This window comes from Tupaia chinensis, unplaced genomic scaffold (genome assembly GCF_000334495.1).
Source record: "Tupaia chinensis unplaced genomic scaffold, TupChi_1.0 Scaffold000101_1, whole genome shotgun sequence".
NCBI classification, from domain to species: domain Eukaryota; kingdom Metazoa; phylum Chordata; class Mammalia; order Scandentia; family Tupaiidae; genus Tupaia; species Tupaia belangeri.
The window spans coordinates 4,640,676-4,661,632 of NW_006159565.1; the positions used below are offsets into that span (position 1 = coordinate 4,640,676).

Sequence of the window (20,957 nt, forward strand, 5' to 3'; positions counted from 1 at the left end):
AGGAAGAAGCATTTTTAAAAGAATTATGAATTTAATTTCTGCTCTGTTGTCAGAGGTTTAAATTAGAACATCAAAAACTGCCATCACCTCTTTTCTCCATCCTTTTTCTTTCTACTCTTCAGAAGGGTCCTCAATCCACTTACTAACCAGACCTCTGCTGTCCGCAGTCCTGTGGGGGCAGCAGCTTTGCCTCTCGCTGCTCACACCTGGGACAGACAATGCAGTCCTAAAAAATAGTACCCATCACATTTCTCACCTGCTTTTTCTTCTGACGGGGCAGCCAGTTTACCAGAACAGTATGTCTTCTTTTTTTTTTTTTTTCTCTTTTTTTTTTTGGCTATAGGGTGCTTGTGCTTGCCAGAAAAAGAACAGAAAGACAGAAAGCAAGAAATCAACACCTTCCCAGGGAGATGGCCATGCCACAATCCCTTCTCCTCCATTCTCCTCTCACTGGATCTTGGATACACACGCACATGCACCCAGTGTGAGTTTAGGCCACCAGGTCCAGGACTCTAACTGTGGTCAACTACATGGGAGTCCAGTTACATAGCCATTCCCCATCTGCTGGTCCCAGTAGGTCTTTCTAGGACTCCATTATGTGATTTTGGAGGGTTCTCATATATTCTGAGGTCTCAGATATATTCTTTCCTTAGCTCTTCAGACATCTACTCATCAAAACAGAAGAAAAGGATCATCCATTGTTGAAGAAGATTCTACTTCACAAAGCAAATGGACACTGCTGTTTGAAAGTTGCTTGATGCAAATACTGAGACTTTTAGAAGAGCTTCTGTACAACCCAACTGCCACAGTGGCCATGATACTCAGAGTAGGTCACTGGCATGGAAACCAAAAGTATACTGAGGGGCCAGCAGGTGGAGCAGTGGTTGAGGAGTGGGACTTCCACGTATTCAACAGTATTCAAGTCTCAGACCTGGTGACTTGAAGCTCGGTACGCATGTTTGCTTGCACGCCCAAAATCCTGAGAGGAAAATGGAAAAGGGATTGCAGCATGGCCATCCTTCTGAGGGGTGATTTCTTGTTTCTGTCTCTTGGTCTCTACGGTGAGCATACACACTCTATAGCAAAAATCTCTTTTTATTTTATTTTATTTTATTTATTTATTTTTTTATTTGCATGTCAGTCAATACATAGACATTAAAATCCCCACTTCAACATTCAATATCTTTTCTATGTTTTCCCCAATCATTATTTTTATTATTCTAATTATTTTTTAAAACAGTCAATTGCTATTTCTCATTTTGCTTGTAAAAATACTTTGCCCATCATGAAATACTTCTCAGACCAATCCAGTTGAGAATACTATACATGTCATCATCAACAGTTAATAAGCCCTATCTGTTTCTCACTAACGTCCTGCCTCTCTATTGTTCACTTTATAGCAAAAATCTCTTTAAAAAAAAAAAAGAAAAAGATTATTGAAATCATTGTTTAATGTAAATAATCATTTTCCCCATTAAAACAAAAAAATTCATCTGTGGTACAGCTGAGAATGTGAGCTATGAAGAAAAATAAATCAGAAAAGGCAAAAAAAAAAGATAACACTGGAAAAATAAAAACATTTCAAAATATCATATTTTCTTTTTCCCTAAAGAAATTTTCTAACATTGAACGACAAATATCCTTCCTATGTCCATGCAAAATTCCCAGTTAATGGGTCTTTCCTACTGAGCCCAGGGCAAGTTTCAGTTTCCTTTTCAACACTGTGGTTACACGACTCTGCTAGTCAATTTGACCCAAGTTTTCACAGAAGATGACATCCATGTGTTGTCCTTGGCCCTGAACCAGTAGTATGCTGGGAAAACCAAACGTGTACATCTCATCCTAATTCTTCACACAGGGACATCTAGTTGGTAGCTTGTGTTCACCACAATGGGAGTCTTTGCACGAAGAAAGTTGACAGATGCTACAAATTAAGTTTTATTTTGCTCCCTTAGCAAGCTAGTCATTAAAAATTTACATTAAAAAAAATTTCACCAGCACAACATTGCCTAGAACATTGAACAAAAAAAAAAGTACATACTACTATGTATGAGGCATTCTTCTAACTGCTGAGAGTACCTGCCAAACAGGCAGAAATCCCTGCTCTACTGGAACTTCCCTTCCCCTGGGGGAAATAGAGAGTAGATCATAAATAAACACAATAAGTAAATTCTGCACACATACTAGAGAAATCTGTTGATTAAAGGATGCGGAATAGGAGGGTTTAGGAATGTTGTGGGAATCATGGTCAGAGGAGGCCTCAATGAGAAGGTGAAGAGTGAGCAGACTTAAGAAGGAGGGAGCCTCAGCCAGAGGGTATTTGGGGATGAGGATTTCAAGCAGAGGTCAGAAAAAGACACTTGCTCAGAGTGTTTGAAAGCAGTGAGGCCAGTATAGTTGGAAAGGAAAAGGCTGAATAGAAATCAGATAAGATGACTAACATGTAAGTGCCTTATAAGCAATTGTGGGGACACTGGTTTCAACACTAAGAAAAATTGGATGTCACTAACAAGAGTGGTGTGGTATTTTAACAGAAGCACCTGAGTGCTGTGTTGAAAGGTGCAATGAAAGCATTTGATAATATGCAATATTCATTCCTTATGAGAAGACTCAATAAACTAGAAACATAAGAGAACCTCCCAACACTGCTATACAAAGGAAGCTATGAAATATCATTTTGTTTGTTTGGGTTCTTGAGATAAGGACTTGGACACAAGTATTTTGGGGTAAGATTTTCCCAAAATATGGATTTGAGTAATTATGGAAAGACAAGAAAAGGGGGAAAGCAAGGAAAGGTGAGTCACTTACCTGCTAGGTGCTCTGGGCAACTGGAGTTTACTCCCATGGGGTCCACTTGGGGGACCTTATGGAAACACATCTCAGACTTGTCCCATCCACCAGCTTCCCTCCCCTGTGGGCTGAGTGCGTGTCTGGGTTCTGCCCACCTTTGACATTCCGCAGCTCCCGAGCAGAGCAGAGGGACTTGATATACAGACGATGCAGGAACCTGCCCTCCAGGGCTGAGACAACAGCAGGTGGACTGCAGGGATGAAGCATGGAGCACTGCTAGCATCTGCACCGGGATTATTGTTCTAACGCTCAGGAACTCACTGCTACTAAAGAAAGACAGTGAAAACACAGAGCATCGGCTGGTGATTTCTGTCAAATACCCTTGACTTCAATATCTTCAACATTTTCTCAATAAAGCTACCACGGGGGACCCTTAAATCAGTACTATTTATTTTTTAAAGAACTATTTTATTTCATTTTACTCAGTGTCATTATTTTATTTTATTGTTCTAACGTTGACCAGGGAGAGACAGAGAGAGAGAAGGAAAGTGAGAAAGCAAGCTGCCAGGTCCGGGACTCATACCAAGGTGAGCCATGTGGGAGTTCAACTGCCTTAACCACCACTTCACCTGCTGGCCCCAAACCAGTACTACTTAAAGATTGGAGCCAGAATTGTACTAGATGTTTCTTTCTTTCTTTTCTTTTTTCTTTCCTTTTTTCTTTTCTTTCTTTCTTTCTTTCTTTCTTTCTTTCTTTCTTTCTTTCTCCTTTTTTCTAGAAAGAGAGAATTTTGCTATAGGGCATATGAACCCGCTGGAAAGACAAAGAGACAGAAAGTGAGAAATCTGCCTCCCCCAAGGGTGACCATGCTGCAATCCCTTCTCCACCATTCTCCTCTTGGGATTTGGGGCACACACATACACATCCCCATTGTGAGTTTTAAGCCACCAGGTCCAGGACTTGAACTGGGTCAACTACATGGGAGTCCAGCGATGTAACCATTATGCCATCTACTTGTCTCTTGTTATTTCTTATTATTTTTCCCCCTTTATGAGAGAGAGACAGAGATAGGTATTCTCGGTAAGACCTTGCGGTGCTGTGATCCTCCTGCCCCAGCCTCCCGATTAGCTAGATGGCAGGCACACACAACACCTGCCTTGCTCAGAGTAAATCAGGAACAAAATCCATGTCTTCATGCAGCTTCCAGCCTCACAGGTGGTGGTGCTACGTGTGAGCCATCACAGCAGGGCCTGCACCTGCTATTTATTTCTGCCAATCAGCTCCACAAGGAAATGTCCCATGTCAGAGCAGGCTCTGTTAAGCCCGAGCTTTGTCCTTATGCATTCACTTGGACCAGCTGATGTATCGGGTAGACTGCTGTGTGACTGCTGGGAGTGATATCTAAGCAACTCTTAGAAGCCTTTCACTCAGAGGTGGGGAAGAGGGTTGTTATTGCTGCATGACAAACCACTGCTGAACTTAGTGCTTCAAAACAGCACTTCTGGAACCAGCAGATGGTGTAATGGTTGCATGGCTGGGCTCTCACATGGTTGACCGCAGTCCAAGTCCCAAACCCACGTCTAGAAACACTCTAGGCATGTGTACCTGCATGCCCAAAATCTCAAGAGGAGAATGGAGGAGAAGGGATTGTGTCACGGCCACCCCCTCGAGGGATGTTTCTCACTTTTTGTCTTTCTGTTGCTTTCTGGCAAGCACATGCACCCTATAGCAAAAAGCTCTTAAAAAATTAATCAATTAGTTAATTTAATTAAATAGCATTTCCTGGGGTCAGCATTTGGCATAGTGATTAAGGCATGGCCAAATGCAGTTTGAGTCTCAGACCTGGTATCTTGACAATCACACCAGGCACATGTGCATGTGTGCCCAAAATCCCAAGAAAATAGAGCAGAGGGGATTGTGGCATGGCCATGCCTCCTGGGAGGTGATTTCTCACTTCTCCTCTGTCTGTCTCTGTCTCTCTCTCTCTCTTCAGCAAGTGCACACACCCTATGGCAAATAATAACAATAATAATTTTAAAAAAAACATCTCTTTTATCCATGAACTTGCAAACTGGGAATTGCTCAGTGGAGACAGCTCATCTCTGCCCCACATAGGATGGACACACTGAAAGGCTGAGGCTGCAGTCTTCTGAAGCTTCACTTCCTCCCATGGCTGCTGCTGACCATATTGAGATATTGATGAGGGGTGGTCAATTCTGGCTGTCAGCTAGGACCTCAGCTAGACCTGTGGCCAGAACAAGCTCACAGTGACCTCGCCACGTGGCTGGTAGCCGGATTCCAAGATCAAGGGTCCCAAGAGAGCCAGCAATAGTTGTATTGATCTTTTTGACTTGTCTATGGAAGTCACAAAGTATCATGTCCACTGTGGTCACAGGCCCACCCAGAGAGAACGGAGAAGGAACAGACCCTGCTAACTGACGGAGGAGAGTCTGTACCCACTCTAAGAAGAGCATGCGGGATGGGACATGTTGAGGAGGTCATCTTGGGAAAATGCAAGCTGTCCTTCAGAGCGTGAGATGTGGATAGGGGACTCCCTCCCCTACCTGCATGGATGTGTGCATACTTGTGTTCATTGTTTCTCCTTGGCTGGCTCCATGGCACAGTGGGAATGTCCTGCCCCAGAGAAGCTGGATCTCACATCGGGACTGCAGTTTATATCCCTGGCCCTGAAACAAGCACACCCAAGGGTGTCCAGGACCTAACAGGCTGGAGGACTGAGGAAGGGATGGCAGCGTGACCAGGCCTTGTAGAGAGTGCTCTTCTCTCTGCCTTTCTCTCTCTTCATCTCTCTCTCTCTCTTTCTCTCTCTCTCTCTCTTTCTTGCACATGAACACACTCTACCATGAATAGAGAAAACATGTTCAAATAATTGTGTTACTCTTTTAACCTGCTTCTATCTGTGGCCTCCCTGCTGCCTAGAGTCTGACCTTGGAAAAGGCCCCCTTATCTCTCTGTATCTCAGGCTATGAGATACCTTGGGAGGTGTCAGATTTTATTTAGTACTTTTTAATTAAATCCACAGAGCTCTGAGTGTTATAAATCATGTGCCGCAAGTTTTGGCTTTGTGCTTAATGGCAAAGCTAAGACAAAATGCCTTCCTTTTGCGTTTCCAGCAAGTTATTAACTCCTGTTAGAAATGTTACCAGTCAGCAGTTTCCAAAGTTTTCTTTCTAATAACCCTTTTTATCCTGTTAGTGCACACCGTGGGTCTCTCTCTCTCTCTCCTTTCCAGAAATCCAAATCATCCTTCTCTGATTCCTCTAAAGTATTTATGTTTTCAAAAGTCTGCTTCGGTTCCTCTCTTATGATTTCCGATGAAGGCAGCCTGCTCAGGTTCCTCATCTTCAGACCGCATGCCCGAGTCATTGCACGGATCAGCTGAGCATGGTCACACATGTGGCCATGGCAAGTCTGTTAGTTAGAAATCCATTTGACTGCAAATTACCAAATTCTTCATGGATTAGCCAAGAGGGCCTCATCTATCTCACATAAGAAATTCACAGATAGGGACCTGCAGATGGCATGGTGGTTAAGGTGTTGGACACCCACATGGTCAACTGCAGTTCGAATCCTAAACCTGGTGGCTTGAAAATCATTCTGGGCACATATTCATGTGTGCTTAGATTCCTGAGAGGAGAATGGAGGAGAATGGATTGCAGTGTGGCCCTCCCTCTGGGGAGGGAGGAGGTCCATGGAAGAGGTCCTGGGTTCACATCTCAGGACCTCCCTGAGCATGCTGGGTACACATGCATGTCCCCATAATCTGGGCTGGCTGAGGCTGGGGTGAGTTGTGGAATAAAATTGTGATATGATGAGGTGGGTACCTGTCTCTATGTCTCTCTCCTTTCTTCTCTATGAAAAAAATAATTTTAAAAGTGCACAGAGGGCTCCTGTTTCCAGTAGAGACAAACCACTTACTGTACATTCTCTCACCAAGGAGAACCAGCCCAGCTAGATAAAATGCAGTTGGTCTCTGACTCACAGTTGTTAGCCTTCACAAAGGTGTGATACACATTCCATAAACATGACCTTGTTGGAAGCCAAGGAGCACTTGTTCAATGCACTTCAACTTACGGTGGGTTTATTGGCATGTAACCCATCGTAAGGAGAGGCGCATCTGCAGATGAAATGTAGTTCTTACAGACAGTTACCAAAGCAGGAAGGACCTGAAGAGCCAGACCCCAAGAGAAGGGCCGTGTAGACAGCTGAGTAGCATGGAATGAGTATGGCAAGAACCTCGGCACCAGCCCATCAGGATGGAGCAGAGTCCTGGAGACCAGACGTTGTCTGGGTATTAACAGTCTAGGTGTCACAGGGTCTCGTGATCCCAGCGGAAGGGCTCATGAGGCAGGTATGGCAGTGAAGGGACATTTGGGGGCACTCCAGGAGAGTGACCACTTACCAACTTAGGAAAACTGGGTTTGAATATTTTAGCAGCTGGCACCAATGAATCATGGGGAAGTGAACTATTTGCCATAAATCTTAGAGGCAAAGCCCTCTGGCAATCTGGGTAGATCACAGTATCATTTTTGAAAAGTCCAAACGAGTTTCTAATGGGGGAGAGTTAAATCAGGTGGGGAGGAGAAAGTGCTAGAACTTACGAAGTACCACCAAGGGCTTGGGAAAGGACAGAGGAGCATCCCCACCTCTTAGGCATTCAGTCATGGAACAAGTGTGTGTTGCCTGGAATCTGCTCTCAGTATCAGTGGCCCCCTAGAAGTGGCACTTTAGGAGAACTGAGCATCTCCCCAACCTGGGTGTCTGCTCCACCACACTGGCCACGATCCTCCCTTGGGCAGAAAGGCACGGTGCTAGTCGCAGCTGGGAAAAGCTCGGTTTCTGGCTCAGGAAGACATTCTCGGAGGGTTGCTCTATTTCCCAATCTCGTTACCCCCTTGAGAAATTGGTTCCCAGTGGAGAGGACGATATGGCAGCGCACAGGGCCAGGGGCTGGCGAACCAGAACATGGGAGCTACCTGGAGCTGAGTCCTGCCGGGAAGAGGGAGGCAGCATCTCCAAATGCTTCATAACCCACCTCCTGTCTGAAGCAGAAGCTGCGCTGAGGGCCATGTAGTGACACCCCCTCAATGACACACCCACTTCTGAGAATAATTGTGTTTCAGAACTGACATGTGAAGGGGACCAGCAGTTAGCGTAATGGCTATGTCGCTGGACTCCCATGTAGTTGACTGTGATTCGAGTCCCGGACCCTGTGGCTTAAACTCATGCTGGGCACGTATGTGTGCATGCCCAAGATCCCAAGAGGAGAAATGGAGGAGAAGGTATTGCGGTGTGGCCATCCTCCCTGGGGAGGGTGATTTCTCGCTTTTTGTCTCTCTGTCTCTCTCTGTCTTTCTGGCGAGCGCACGTGCCCTATAGCAAAAACCTCTAAAAAATAAACAACAAACAAACTGACATGTGAAGCAAATCTACACTTAGGACCAATCTCCCTTACAAAAGGAAAAAGGGGAAAAAAAAGTCGCCCTACTTCAACTCTTTTTGTCTTTCCCATTATATTTTAGTTTGACCTTTCACTAAAGACCTTTCTTAACCCAGCATCCATTTTCTTCAGTTTGCTGTCTTGAGAAAATGTTCCCTCTCTGTTGAATTCCCAGGCATTAAGCAAATGTTTGCCTAACCTTTGCTTCAAGCATAATCTTACCTTTTAATAAAATACACCCAAAAGGCTGCACCGTAAGTTTTTCATCGCTCTGAGTCGTGTTCCTACCAGGAATTGAGGAATTAAAGCATCTTGTTTGACTAGTTAAGTCCTACCATGATGGGTCTGAAAGAGATGGGTGCTGGGATGGTGAGCTTTGAATATGAAATAGAGACAAATCCCTTTCTGCCTTCCTGCAGGGACGTGAGCTTGTGGAGTTCTGACTGTAGGCAGCTTGGAGAATTTGCCACTCTCGCGTGAAATACCGAGATAAATCTGAACTGTTGGGAGGAGAAATTTTCATTTTAGCTTTTTTTTTTTTTTTTATTTAAATTATTACTTGAGGAGAGGGAAGCAGTGAGACATGGTGGGAACCTGCAGGAAAAATACCAAACTCTACCGCCCTGCCTTCTTTCCCATGGAGAAGGAATTGCAAACCTTACATAAAGAAGAATAATAAAAAATAAAATTATAAAATAAAATAAAATAAATAATGAAATTTTTTGGAGCGGTTTTTGCTATAGGGCACATGTGCTTGCCAGAAAGAAAGAGAGACAGAGAGACAGAAAGCGAGAAATCACCCCCAGGGGGGATGGTCACGCCGCAATCCCTTCTCCTCCATTCTCCTCTTGGGATCTTCAGCACACACGCACACACGCCCGGCATGAGTTTTAAGCCACCGGGTCCAGGTTGCGAACCGCGGTCGACTACATGGGAGTCCAGCGACATAGCCATTACACTAACTGCTGGTCCCCGAACCTTATTGGTCAAAATCTGTGACACTCACTGAGCCAAGTTCTCCTAGTGGGTGGGGACCACAGGGCTTAGAAGACACAGAGCCATGTCAGCTCCTTCTCTGTCACCTCCTGTACCTACACTTGCCAGGCCTGCTTTTACTTCATTTTGCTTCCAGCATCCCTGAACAGAGCCTGCCTATTAGGGACAGAATCAGTCACGCCTTGGGCCTTAGTTCAAGTTTCCCTGAGAGGGAGATTCTAGAACAAGGATCTGAGTACAAAGAATGTCTTGGGGAGAACCAGCAAATGGCATAATGATTGTGTTGCTGGACTCCCATGAAGTCGACTGTGGTTCAAGTCCTGGACCCAGCAGCTTAAAACTCCCACTGGGCATGTGTGTGTGCGTGTCCAAAATCCCAAGAGGAGAATGGAGGAGAAGGGATTGTGGTGTGGCCATCCCCCCCGGGGAGTGATTTCTTGCTTACTGTCACTTTCTATCCTTTCTACCTCTCTGGTGAGCACACACACCTTATAACAAAAATCTCTCTCAAAAGGAGGAGAAGTAGAAGAAGGAGAAGAAGAAAAGGAGAAGAAGAAAAGGAGAAGAAGAAGGAGAAGAAGAAGAAGAGGAAGAAGAGCTATTCCAGGGAACATCAGTAAGAGAAAGGGAAGGAAGGGGAAGGGAGGAGAAAAGGAAGGGAAGGAAGAGGTTGCATGTACTATTGAGAAAGCCATCTCTGTGGGGCCCTGGAGCACCATTGCACTGGGGGCCTCTGGGAGGCAGTGGAGACTACACACATAATGGTGTCCCCTCCCAGGGCGGGACGTGCTGATGCACCACGCACAGACTGCTGTCGGTCATGGGTTAGACCTCTTCCCAGGGGATGTTAATTCCCTGCTCCCAGACTGACATGAGAGGGCAGGGCATACTCCAGTGACCATAAATGACATCTGGCAAAGAGAGGCGGGTGGCACAGGTTCAACAGCACCTTTCTCTGTTGGTTTAACTTCTCCATCTCTAGCCGGAAGGATCAGATGTTTGTCTACACGGCTAGGGGAGTCCTGTTCCACAGGTTAGAGGACCCACATCTGAGGAAGTAGGTAGGGAGGAGTCTCATGCAGACTTCCCCTGCTGAGCCACATTCTCCAGTTCAGCTTGTGCCAGGAACTCCTGGGCGGGAAGATGGGGTGTTGTCAGATGTGTGCCTAGTGGTTAATTAAAGGGATATTTTGCCCCTCACTTAGTTCTTTCACAGTGTGGATGTCCCTCTCGTGTCAGGACTCAGGAGAGAAGACACAGGAGTGAAGGATTTTAAGTACTCAAGCTCATGGCTATAATGCAACACTCAGTAAGCATTTGGCATTTTTGCCAAGTTTTCCTTTTCCATTGCTCAGATTGTTCATTTTGAAAAGTGCAATACTTGGGGCCAGCAGGTGGTGTAGCGGTTAAGGCGCTGGACTCCCATGTGGTCAACAGTGGTTCAAGTGCCGCACCTGGCAGCTTAAAACTCATGCTGGGTGCATATGCGTGCATGCCCAAAATCTCAAGAGGAGAAGGATTGCAGCTTGGCCACCCGCCTGGGGGGTGCTTTCTTGCTTTTTTGTCTCTCTGGTGGGCACATGGGTCCTATAGCAAAAAATCTCTTAAAAAAGAAAATTGCAATACTATGTCACTTGAAGGCAGACAGACGTTTTGGGGAAAAGGCAGAAATATTTTATTTCGTTTCAACCTAACTTCAATAGCAACTTCCAAAAATAAAAATCATGCAAGCTTTTTTCCAGCTCACAAATGATAACACGCTGGATTAGAGCCAGGGCTAAGTGTAGGTGTCCCTGAAAATCTATATTCATGGATTCTCTGGCTCTGAGCTAAAGTACCACATTTCGAAGAAGGCTTTAGGCCTCCAATTGCACATCCCTTTTAAATAAACCCACAATTCTACTAGATGAGAACTGCATGATATCTTTCTCCCATCTCAGAATCGATGCGTGCGCTGGAAAGCACATTGCCCTTTTTGTTATTAATGTTTAAGTGCATTCTTCCCCTAAGAGATGAGAAATGTCAACATGGGACTAAATGCCCAGTGTTTACATTTTAATTGTATCCACAAATACGCAGAGACTGTCGATCTAACTGTGTGCTAGGAAGCTCTCCGGAGAAAGGCTGAACGGGATGACAATAGAAAGCAGGGAAAATAAAGGACAGAAGAGATCCATGCGGGGTAGAGGCAGCTGGTGCTATTGAAATCCACATCGTGGAGGGGCAAGGAGGCGCTATTTTTACGCGAACACTAATAGGACATTGTAATCATCTTCGGGAAGAAGCTGTAAAGCTGGGAGGACCTGATAGCTGTTTGAAAAGCAATTAAACAGTCTCCTACAGAAGACTGAAACCCACCCGGGAAGAAATGCAAACCAGCCTTCAGACCCCATCCTGTGTCAGCCAGAGCCCTCCTGGATCCGCCAAGAGCGTTTGGTGAAATGTTAAATCGGGAGCAAGGATGTGCACAACTAGAGCGTGAGACAAAAGGCATGTGTTTAAAATCCTGGTGAAAGGCGCTCGCAGCGCTCAGCCATAACGAGACGATTGCGGACTGGAGGCTCCGTCTGCTGGTGGTGATAGCTCTGGCCGTGTGGCGTCCTTGTGCCACGGTGAGTCGGCACAAGCCCATTTGTCAGGTACCCGCTCTACCTAAGGGCTTGCTACAAAACAAATACACCCCAGATTGGGCTTGGAAAACAAACACGCCGCCAGATAATTGCTTAGGCCTCCTGAGTATTTGTCATTCTTTCAAAACTCACCAGTTGATTCATTTCACATCTTAGAGTGGAGTTTCTCAACCTGAGCTCCACTGACATTTGAGGCTAAATTATTCTTTATGTGGGACACTTTTGTGCATTGTGATGTGTGACTTTTTAAATCAGTTGAGTTGATTATAAGGTGTGTTTGTACTTCTGTCTATGCCAGGTGTCCAGCAGATTTTAAGATCCCAGGCCTCTACGCACTAGCGGCCAATAGTACTCCTTCTAGTTGTGAAAATTAAAAAGGCCTCTGGACATCTCCAAATATCCCTGGGGCTGGGGACCGGAGTTAAGAGATTAAAATGGTCCCTGGTAGAGCACCACCCTTTAGATGAAGTAGAAAGCCAAATTTATTTTTTTTAATCATGTTCCTTCAGGGTGTCGTGGGCAGGTTGTCTGGCTTCTTCTCTGCTCCTACACTTTACAAAGTGACAGGGACACCAGTCCTGGGAGTTGTGCTCATTGTTTTCTAGAGAAGCTTCTAGCCTCTGAACTGAGGTTGCTATTATTGCTTTTCGGTAAACGAATTAAGTCAACGGAGACAATCTGTAAACTCCGTAAAGCCCCATATCAAAAGCAAACATGGAACTCAGGACTGAAAGCCAAGGTCCACTTTCTCCTCACGTGTGCATTTCCCAATCAGTTGAATTTTATTATAAGGTCAGCAAGGAAGACATACCAATCCCACAGCCTAGGCCATATATCGGGCAGATTTTCATATCACGTGTGTTGTGGAGGAGGGCGGGCAATCCATCCCAAAGCGCGCGATTTGATAATGATGGTTCAGGTTCTGAACGCGGCTAAGGATGCTCACAGCCCGGGTTGCCCTCTCCGGTTCAGGACTGTCTCTGTGTGTCACAGCGCATGCTCACCACTGGAGGGCACCCTAGTCCCACCAAAGTTGTACATCAGGACGTTTCGGGGTCCACGGAAGCAAATCAAAGAGGAAATCTGAGGCTAGATGAGCCAAGAGGATGTGGCAGAGAATCACGCACGCTCAACGACTGTCAGAGGATTAGATGAAATGAAAAGCACCCTGTACAGAGCCGCCCGTACCGGTAAAGTCGGCGTCGAAGGCCGTTTTACGGGTCCCACGCACTGCCGGGCTCTGGTGTTCCATTTCCAACCTACAGCCTACTTGAGAATGCTTTGCTCACATGCAGAACTGCTTGGAAATGACGCTCCTGACAATTCTCAGCCGGCGACTGACAGGCCCGGAGAAAGCTCAGCTGCCTGGCCTTGGGCCCAGCAGCTCTGCCTTGTAACTTCTCACCCTCCAGAGTCAGCCAGGATCTGAGAGGCCACCATTGCGGGACTGCGTGAGATCGCAGCCAGGCTGGAGCCTCCTCACTCTCCTGCTGCCTCTCCCTTATCTGTTTCCCTGGGGTGTCGCTCCTGGATGAATCACTGCACAGGGCCAGCTCTCGCCTAGTGGTTAAGGGAGCCAGATCCTATATGGCTAATCGTGGTTCAAATCCCAGCCATGGCAGCTTAAAAACTGATGAACAACTATATATGTGTGTGTGTGTGGGGGGGTGTACTTTGGAGGGTACCGCCTTTCTCTGTCTCTCTCATGAACGCACACACCCTCTGGTAATTATAAGTAAAGAAATAAATAATTAATCCCTGCACAGAAACCAGAAATCTCCAACAGAACCTGATCCAGGATACTAGTTCACAATAAGTGCTCAGAAATGTCCATTCTGGGGTCAGGGTGGCACAGGAGTACCCAGCACTCCGTGTTGCTGGTTCCACATTGGAAGGTTGACGTTTGCATCCAGAGCCTCATGGTGCAGGCCAGGCCTGTGTCAGTGATGCAGGCTGGCTGGGGCTAGGAGTGATCCCGACAAACAGGCCGTGTTAAGTCTCTCTCTATTCCTCTCTCTCTCCTTCTCTCTCAGAATAAACAAATTTCTTTAAAATGTTGATTCCAGGACCACGGGTGGTGCAGTGTTTAAGGCACTGGCCTCCCACATGGTCAACTGTAGTTCAAGTCCTGGACCCAGCAGCTTGAAAATCACCCTGGGCACATGGGCATGCATGCCCAAAATCCCAAAAAAGAGAAGGGAGGAGAAAGAATTATGGTGTGGCCATCACCCTGCTGTCTCTCTCCATCAAGAACACACTCCCTATGGAGAAAACCTGAAAAAAAAAAAAAAAGTTGATTCCTATCCCCGATGATCACCCACCCACCTGCTACCCAGGAACAACAGAATTTGGGAACGCAGATTACCAAGCCTGCCCCAGTGCCTCTTGGCCTTTTCCTGCAAGACAGAGCCACATTTCAGATCTGTTTCCTGGACCCAGCAGGCTCCCCTGACCCCTCTGTGTCTACGCTCCACAGAGCACAGAGCATCGGCTGAAGTTGGTCCCAGGAACGGACAACGTTTGCTCTTGGGAGCCCAGGTTTAAGCTTTATCTGCTAACCCATTGTGATGGCACTAAGAGGACCGATTTAAAGGCCAGGAAATACTCAGGGCAGAAGCAAAGCTCTTCAATCTCTTTAGAATCACCGGGGGCAGGGGAGGAAAAGGAGAACTGACGACCTGCAGGTGACCAACAGTCCTGCCAGGGGCTGTGTGGACGCCCAGAGCTGACTCCAGTTTTCTGCCTTTCGTTTGCAGAAATCTAAAAGCCAGCATCGGTATTTTTTTTTTTTCCCAGCTTGACATAGCATCACTCAAGTAAATTAGCAGTCCCATCTCAGCTGATTCATTTCTCCAGAAAAAATTCGGAGGCGCGTGGGGTTACTGGTGGCAGCACCTCATCCTTTACCCCCCCAACGCTCTGACTTTAGCATAGCGTAGACTTGAGAAAAATGATTAAAACAATTGCTCACATGTGACAGAAAAGTAATTTCCATTTAGAAAAATATTTAAATCGTGGGTTGGGGAGCATTCTCTGTCTTCGTTAATAATGGGCTAGCTTACATAGAGGGCAGATTATATAAAGCGTATGGATCAATATATCATTTTCCTGATTAAATTACTGATGTTCCATGACGGTATTTGCAGGTGAAGCAACTGAGACGACATCGGAAGGCCTTTATGTTGTAAAAATTATATTTCAAGAGTAGAATAAGAAATAGTCTTCTCTTGAGTAATTCCCTTTTCTCTCTTTTTCCCCCCGCTTCACAGTTTTTAGATAAATGAGGCTGATTGTTGAAGAAATGAGATTTTCTTCCTGGTGCTGGTTCCTGTTCCTTCTCTCCCCTCGGAGCAGAAACACCCACCCCTCCAGAGATCTGTGGAAATCCTCCATGAATGAGCTTCCTTTTTCTGTATTGAATCTGATCATGAAGGCACGCGGGGCTCCTCGGCCCGTAAACAGAAGAAACAATAATAGGTCACATTTATCTAAGGTCAGGAGTGGGTGAGGCTAAAAGGACCAGCACACTTACAGTTCTCTCCCAAGATGATTTCTCAAACTTCGCTGCACCCAAAAAAAAACCGCTGCTGAATGTGCTCGCATTGTTCCCTTTGAGCAAGACGGAGACCTGTGTCACTCATGGTTTTCTCACTTGGTGTATCTTCACGGGAGCAATGTAGTGGCTGGGAAGTCATGTTTCTGGCAAGTTGAGGAGGCCTGCAGATTCTGAGTTATTTCACCTGTTCCATTTCACACAGCAAGCCTGAAAAACCCTCGGTAGGCCTGGCTCGGAATTCACAGTAAGGAATGGACAGGAGAGGTTTCTCCTGTTCATATCGGGTCATTGGAAAAGTCATGACATATTTTTCTAGTTTTTTATGGAAAAATGCATCATGACTTTTCTGACAACCCAACAGATAATAAAGAGTCTGTTTTCTTTCTGTCTTTCTTTTTTTAAGCTTATGTATTTCTTGAGCAAGAAAGAAGTGGGGGGAGGCACCCCCAACAGGGTCTCCATGCCATGATCCACTCCCAGTCTCCACTGGCCTGAAGGACAGGAATGCACATGCACAGCTCAGGGAAGTCCTGGGACCTTTCCGGTGTGGGTCGGCTATATTCCTACTCCACCACTTCCTGGCCCAGAATTCTGATTTACAACTGACTTTGTACAACTTTGCAGAAAGCAAAAGTAGCAATCTTTTTTTAAATTTTCTTTTTTTAGAGATTGTTTTGCCTTAGGGGGGCATGTGTGCTCATGGGAGAGACAGAGACAGAGAAAATGAGAGGGAAAGTGAGAAATCACCCCCCAGGAAACATGGTCACAGTGCAATCCCTTCTCCTCCTCCATTCTCCTCCCGGGATCTAGGGCACACACACACATGTGCTTGGCATGAAAGCTACCGGGTCTGGGACTCAAACCGCCATCAACCATGTGGGAGTCCAGTGCCATAACCACTATGCCATCTGCTGGCCTAAAAGTAGCATCTTAATCACTTCCCTCTTAAACAGGAGGCATAATGTGTAACAGAAAGGAATGCTCTCACAGCAGGAACAGGAATATGGCCTGATCTTTAGGGAGGAGCTCTCAGTGCTTACAGCGGGTAACCTGGCTGCTTTCAATTGCCTTCCCTTGCCTTCTGCTGAATGTTTGGTCCCAGGAAATCCTGCAGCTCTACAGACCCACTCATCAGGTCAATGTTAACAGTTTCTACAGGACTGTAACAGTTTTATTCAAAAGGACCCCTGGCACTTATTTTAGTTCATTCTTGTTTTGTCATTGTATCTCTGATTTTGTAAGAGGGCTTGTGTAGTCACCAAAAAGAGACAGAGAAAGGATGGGAAAGTAAGAAATGGCCCCTCAAAGAGAATGGCCAAGTCACAATCCCTTCTTCTCCAGTCCCCTCCTAGGATTTTGGACTTGCATGCACATGGGGTCTGGCATGCTTTGCAAGCCACCAGATCTGGGACTCAAACTATGCAGGTGGTCATGTGGGGTCCAGCCACCTTAACCACCATGCCACCAGCTGGCCCAGGCCACTCATTTATTAGTCAGCCCAAGAACAGGTACTCAAAGAAGCTCAAAGTCAAGTGAATTCACTATTGGCTGAGCATGGGACAGCAGGGAAGTCAGGGTTGCCTCTTGCCATTTTCAACATTATACATATGTCTATATTTCTTTTTTTTGAAGAGGTTTTTTTTCACTATAGGGCACGTGCGCTCGCCAGACAGACAGAGAGAGACATAGAGACAGAAAGCGAGAAATCACCCCCCAGGGGGGATGGCCACACCACAATCCCTTCTCCTCCATTCTCTTCTCGGGATCTTGGGCACGCACGCACACGCACCCGGTGTGAGTTTTAAGCCACCGGGTCTGGGACGCGAACCGCAGTCGACTATGTAGGAGTCCAGGGACATAGCCATTACGCTAACTGCTGGTTCTCAAATGTCGATATTTCTAACACGAGGTGGCCTTCGGCTACGTACCCTCATATGATGGTGTTGATAAAGGGCTCCATACCATGTTGCCTAATTGCTAGTGGGATGACCTTGGAAATGTTCAGACAGGTGATTTTTTTAAAAAATAAATAAATAAAACTGGGACCAGCAGCTAGTGTAATGGGTATGTTGCTGGACTCCCATGTAGTTGACCGTGGTTCAAGTCTCAGACCCATTGGCTTAAACTCACGCTGGGTGCATGTGCGTGCGTGCCCAAGATCCCAAGAGGAGAATGGAGAAGGGATGGAGAAGGGATTGCAGCGTGGCCATCCACCCAGGGGGATGATTTCTCACTATGTATCTCTCTGTCTCTGGCGAGTGCATGCACCCTGTAGCAAAAACCTCTCAAAAAAAAAAAAAAGTAATAAATAAATAAATAAATCTGAAAAAATTCGTGCAATTCAGAAAGTATTGCAAAGAACGCTCATTCAGAAATCCCAGAAGGTCTGAATCAGTAACTGCGATTGCTTGTCTGTGACATATCCGACAGTTTAGAGCAGAAACTTCATAAAAGAAAAAGCCTGTTTTCTGTTCAGTTCCAGGAGATCAGGTAATGCATGTAAGGGTCCTACAATGTCCAGAGCCTGTGTCCACATTGTATTTCATCTTCAGAACAACCCAGCAAAGGAGACGTGGTTACCTACGTCTAGTCACAAAAACTGAGGTTCACTGAGGTTCAAACCTTATCTAAGTAGGCACAGCTAGGAAATGGAGGCCTACTTTATTTATTTATTTGTTTGTTTGTTTGTTTTTAGAGAATATGGGCACCGTCCAGAGACAACCAGTAAAAGGGAGAGAGAGCAAGCACTCGCAGTGTGGCATGGTCATTCCGCAATCCCTTCTCCACTATTTATCTATTCTGTTGGGATTTAGAGCATTTATGCTGGATATGTTTTTCAAACCTCTGGGTCTGGGATTTGAACCTTGGTCATCCAAGTGGGATTTGGCTCCCTTACTACACTATGGGACCTATATGGCAACCCACATTATTCTAAAACCCCATGGTGCCCTGAGCTCTCTTTCCATGGCCTTTCTTTTCTTTCTTTCTTTCTTTTTTTTTAATTTTTATTTTTACTTCTTTCATGAGGGAGTGAGAGTAAGAGAGGCACAGTGACCCTCACTAGGGTGTCACCACGCTGTAATTCCCTGTCTCCAGCCCTCAGTTAGTTAGGATATCTAGCGCATGTGCCCAGTATGTTTCAGGTCGACCCAAGGTCTGAACCTGCATTCAGCCATGTGTCTTCCAGCACTGCAGGTCAGGCACCACCACTTGTACTACCAAGGCTGGGTCATCACCTGGCTTTTCGGAGCCACCAATAGCTCCCAACATGTTTCCTTTAAACATGACTTCATTTTATTGCTTAAGCACCATACTTTGACTATGCTCACTTTCTAACGATTCTTCCTTTGTCTCATCCTGCACTGGAAACCTCTCCAAATGGCTCTGCTCTGAGCAAAGTCTACCTCTTGCCCTGAGGTGTTCATGGAAACTATTTGCCTCCCTTACCCACATTCACTGCTGTAATGTGTCTTTATTCTTCCACAGGCAGGGGTCTTACTCCCCATATTCCAAAGACAGAGTTGGAGGAGTAAATGTCTCAATTCTCCCCCACTGGGAGGCAGTACAAGCTGCAGAGTAAAATCTAAACACTTCCTAATTGAGGCTATTTCAGAAACTACAGGATGAATGGCAACAGTGCCTCTGTTGTCCTTAATCATATTTAGTCAGTCTTAATTTCAAAAGGGAGAGTAAGATCTGAGGTATGACAACTGGGAAAGGGGAACCAGCAGATGGCATACATCACTGGACTCCCAGTTGGCCAACAGCGGTTCTAGTTCTGGACTCAGAGGCTTGAAACTCACATCAGACATGTGTGCATGCATGCCCAAAATCCCAAAAGGAGAATGGAGGAGAAGGGATTGTAGCATGGCCATCACCTCCTAGGGGATGATTTCTCACTTTCTGTCTCTCTGGTGAGCACATGCGCCCTATAGCAAAAATCTTTTTTAAAAAAATTTCTTTTTAATTTAAAAAAATAAAAATAAAACAGCCTGAGAATGGTAAGTGAGGATGTTGATCTCGACTAAGTCATGTCAACCGAAGAGAAAACGAATTTAAAAAAACAGTTAATTTGGGCCAGAGTTAGGATGATGGCCTGGGCACCATAATATCCAAGTTGCCCTGAATAATGCGTTCCATGGTCTTCAAGATTTCTGGATTATTTTAAAGGTAAAAATTGCTAATGAGAGGGGGAAAGTAACAAGGAAGTCGTGTTCCATCAGTTGATCTCATGGTCACCTGGAGTGACTTTGCTTGAGTAAGATGGTGGATGGGACAGTGAGCTTGACACGTTATTGTAACAGAAAGGTTTTGAAGGGTGTAATTAATAGACGTGACTGATGGAAGGTATAGGAGGACTGTATTTGGGCAATAAGTGTGTTCACAGTCCAATGAATCTAGGTAGCATCTTGAGCTACTGAAAGTGCACACTCTTAATGAAGTCATAAGATGTGTTTAAGCTTTCTATTGTGTGTGTGTGTGTGTGTGTGTATATATATATATTACATTTCTATTACATATTACATATTTCTTTTATATATCATGTATCTATTATATCTATTATATATATATACATATATATATCCATTTTATATATAAATAATATATATGGCACTGGTCTGGTCTGTCGGTGCCTATATATACAGTACAACATATATATATATATATATATATATGGCACTTACCTTGGGATATCAAAGAAGCCTACAAACTAGGATTCTTTCAAGGGTCACTACATTTTGAACTGTTTTTTATATCAATAACCTTTTAGAGGAGCTAAGATGTCCCTGCTCTTAGTGAGAATTAGAGAAGGAAGAAGTTTCCTCAAGTAAAAAAAAGGGTCCCAGAAAGCCTATTGCACCAAACTCTCACCTTATCACCATGGGTCCCTTTCTCCAGGTAGACCAATAGACCCCCAAGACAGTGCCTACATTATGTGGGAAAGAGCTGTTGAGAAGGTTGGAATCACACTGCTTAACTCTGAGAGACCTGCTTCCTCTCCCAGTTTCTCTGGCTTGGTGTGTTTATTTATTCACAAAATGAGAGTAGAGTGCTGAAATCAGTGTCTCTCAATCTTTAATGTACAGAGGAATCCCTCGGGGATCCTTTGAAATGTAGATTCTGATCCAGAACGTAAGCAGTGGGCCCTGGGATTGTGAGTTTTATCTAACCAGCTCTCAGAGGAGCCCATGCCCCTACTGGTCCAGGGAGGACACTGCATGCTGAACCACCAGATGGGGGTTAAAGTTCGCAAGTGCATTCATTCTTTCAGTGCAGAGAGACCGCAGGAGATTCAAATCCATCAATGACCTCCCACTCACTCCTGGATGAGATCAGTGCTGTTGGGAGACAGCTGATTCGAATTCTGCTATGCAGGAGGCCTTGGGCATGGGAAATGAGGCTGGGTCAGATAGATGGGCAAGGGGGGCTCAGGGTGTCTTGAAGGGTGATGGGGTACCTGGAAGGGGGCCAGCAAGTGAGAGGCAGATAGAAATGAAAGTAAGATGGGGTCAGGTAGTGACAC

At 45.5% G+C, this 20,957-nt stretch overlaps 1 pseudogene; it reads left to right on the forward strand.

The window, feature by feature from the left end:
- LOC102483316 (THUMP domain-containing protein 3-like) overlaps positions 1 to 20,957 on the forward strand; it is a 131,412-nt pseudogene that overhangs the window by 109,030 nt on the left and 1,425 nt on the right.